The following is a 3,787-nucleotide window of genomic DNA, read 5'->3' on the forward strand; positions in this document are numbered from 1 at the left end:
TGTAGCCACCAGTCTCCAAGGACCCACAGTCTCTAGTTTATGTTCACTAAGAGCTGGTGATTAGGGTGTCCATTGTGACCCAGGGAATAATTCTGGTGTAACTGGGGTCTTCCTCTGTGGGTTCCATGCTCCTGTGCTCTATTCCTTTGCCAAGCTGGGATGTTTCGGTCTCCCTTTAAATCTTAGACTCTGTTCCTGCACTTGTTTAAAACTAAAACTAAAACTTGTTTAAAACTAAACAAGTCTGTAGTATTGCTTTTTACAGAAGGTTTATCTTTTCCTTAGGGCATTGCCATTTTATCATTTCATGCATCACACAATCTATTTTTAAAAATGATTTTCAAAAGGTTTTTCTATAAGATAACATAAGTTCTATAAAATATTCAAATACGACAAAAGTGAGTATTGTAGTCACCACCCCCCTCCCCTAGCTACACTACTCCCTGGTATTAACTAACTTTAATTTGGTGTATATCCTTCCAGACCTTTTCCTAAGGGCTATAGTTTCATACTCCTAATTAAAGAGTACACATATTTTATTGCATAAAACATTCCATAATAATTTCCCAGTCTCCTTGAGCATTATTTTAAACATCTGCATAATATTCTAGTAAATGGAAATACCATAATTAGCCATTTGCCAAGTGTCAGTGAATTGGTCACTTCCAATTTTTCATGATTATAAGTAATACTGTGATAGATGTATTCAGACATTTTTTCATTTAAGATAATTTACTTTGGTTCAATTTCCGTAAGTGGAATTACTTAGTGAAAGAGTATCAACAAGCTAAAGAAGCAATTTACAATTTAATGATAGGATGATAAGAAAGACATATAGCCAAGCAATGTGTTTGGGTAAGTAAATGATAGTTTATCTGTATGATTGAATACTATGAAGTCATTAAAAATAATGTTGCAGAAGAACATGGAATATCATGACAAGATTCCCACTATACAAATTTATAGTAATTTATAAAACACATTACAAAACTTTCTATGTAATTTGTACAAAGACTGTTTATAATCAAAATTCTGAATAGAATTCATATGGGAATACCAAAGCTCAAGAATAGCAAGACAATCTTGAAGGACAAAACTGCAAGGCTCATGCTACCCAAAATCAAGACTGATGGCAAAGCTACAGTGATTAAGACAGTATAGCATTAGTGAAATAATTAAAAAAAAAAAAAAAAAAAAAAAGGACCAGAATGCAGAGGTCATACACTTTTTCTGAAAAGGGTCAGATAGTAAAAACTATGTAGGCTTTGCAAGTCACATGATCTCTCACAACAAATCAAACCTGTTCTGGCCTGAAAGCAGCCAGGACAATACACATGGCATGGCTGTGTTACAACATAACTTCATTTACAAAAACAGGCAGCTGGCCATAGTTAATCTATCTCTTGTTAGAGAATTCAGAAACAGAGCTCTGTGTGTATGTGAGAGAGACTTGTGACAGAGGTAGTACTGAAATGCAGTGGGAAAGGATAGGTGTTTTAAATTTTTTTTAATAAATTACATGGATCCAACTGGCTCCCATATTGAAAATAAAAACGAGATTTGATTCCTATCTCACATCATACATAAAAATAAATTCCATCTCAATTACAGACATAAATGTGAAAAATCAAATGATAAAGCTTCTAGAAAATAATATAGGAGAATATATTCATGATCTTATGGTAGAGAAAGATTTCTCAGATAAGACACAAAAAGCATTAACCATAAAGGAAAAGAAAAGGACTAGTACATTGGGCTACATTAAAATGATAAACTTTTTCTTCATCAAAAGGTGTTGGAAATCTACAGTCTGACAATACATGTAAGTGAAAGGGAGCTTATATTCAAGAAATATTAAAAATAACTACAAACCAACTTTTAAAAAGAGATAGAAAATCAATCCAGTAGTAAAATAGGCAAGAGACTCGGACACTTGACAAAAAGAGAATATATAAATAGTCAATCGACATCTAAAAAGATGTTAAACTTCATTGGTTATCAGGGAAATGCAAATTGAAAAGATAATGATATGACTGTGATTAAATCGGGAATTCTTCATCCATGACTAGGGACGTGGAATAACTTCTCATGCTCTCAATGCTGGTGGGTATAAACTGGTACCATCTCCTTAGGAAGATCTAATAAAGCAGGTAATATTCATACCTGTGACCCAGAAATTCCACTCCTAGGTCTGTACTTAACAGAAATGTGTATGCATGCATAGCAAAAGATGTGTACAAGAATGTTCTCAGCTACATTATTCTTAATAGCCTCAAACTGGAAATTACTCAAATGTCTCTAAATAGTAGAGTGGATAAATAAACTTTAGTATATTTACACAATGCAAACTACACAACAGTACTATTGCAATGAATGAATTCTCCTTCACACAATATGGATGATTCCCACATTCACAATTTGGAAAAAAGAAGCCAGGTACTAAAGACTGAAAACAGGCAAAACCAACTCATGGCAACAGAAGTGGGGATATTGAGAGAGTAGTTAGTAATTGGGGGTGAGCATGAGAAGGAGTTCAAGTTCCCTTACCGTTCTATGTATTACTCTGAGAGGCAGCTACCTGATTTATTCACTCTGTGATAAGTCATTGAGAGATACGCTTTTCTGTATGTATGTTAAATTTAATTTTTCTAAAAAGTTTGTTTAAAATATATCTGAACAGTGGGGTGCATGTATTTTTTCAAATTAGAGTTTCCTCCAGATAGATGCGCAGGAGTGGGATTTCTGGATCAAAGGTTAAGTTTATTTTCAGTTCTTTTAAAGAATCTCTATACTGTTTTCCATAATGGCTGCACCAAACTACATTCCCACCAACAGTGTAGGAGGGTTCCCTTTTCTCCACACCTTCTCCAGCATTTACTGTTTGTGGACTTTTTAATGATGTTCAGTGTTCATAGCAGCACTATTTACAATAGCCAAGACATAGAAGCAACCTAAATGTCCATCAACAGATGACTGGATTAAGAAGATGTGATACACACACACACACACACACACACACACACACACACACACACACACAGGAATACTACTCAGCCATAAAAAATAATGAAATAATGCCATTTGCAGCAACATGGCTGGACCTGGAGATTGTCATACTAAGTGAAGTAAGCCAGAAAGAGAAATAAAAAAACCATATGTATCACTTATATGTGGAATCTTGAAAAAATGACACAAATGAATTTATTTACAAAACAGAAACAGACTCACAGACATAGAAAACAAACTTATGGTTACCAGAGGGGGAAGGAGGAGTGGAGGGATAAATTGGGAGTTCAAGATTTGTCAGATACTAATTACTAGACATAAAATAGATAAACAACAAGGTCCTACTGTATAGCACAGGCAACTATATTCAGTATCTTGTAATAGTCTATAATGAAAAAGAAAATGAAAAGGAATATATATAACTGAATCACTAAGCTGTATACCTGAAATTAACACAACATTGTAAACTAACAGTATTCAATTGAAAAAAAGAAATAGAAAAACATATATCTGAGTAGAAATAGAAATGAGGCAATTGATACTGTCTAAAACTGATAAATCAAGAGGTAAAGGTAAAAGCACATTTTTTCTCTTGAGCAGCATTGACCCAGAAAAGTTTCTGCGCTCATGTAAATGTTCTGTATCTGCTCTGTCTAATAGGATAACTTCTGGCTACATACAGCAATTGAGTATTTGAATGTAGCTAGTGAGACTGAGAGACCAAATTTTTATTTTTATTTAGTTTTAATTAATTTTAATTTAAGGAGCCACGTGTGGCTAG

The sequence above is a fragment of the Camelus bactrianus genome, chromosome 10 (genome assembly GCF_048773025.1).
Source record: "Camelus bactrianus isolate YW-2024 breed Bactrian camel chromosome 10, ASM4877302v1, whole genome shotgun sequence".
Classification (NCBI taxonomy): domain Eukaryota; kingdom Metazoa; phylum Chordata; class Mammalia; order Artiodactyla; family Camelidae; genus Camelus; species Camelus bactrianus.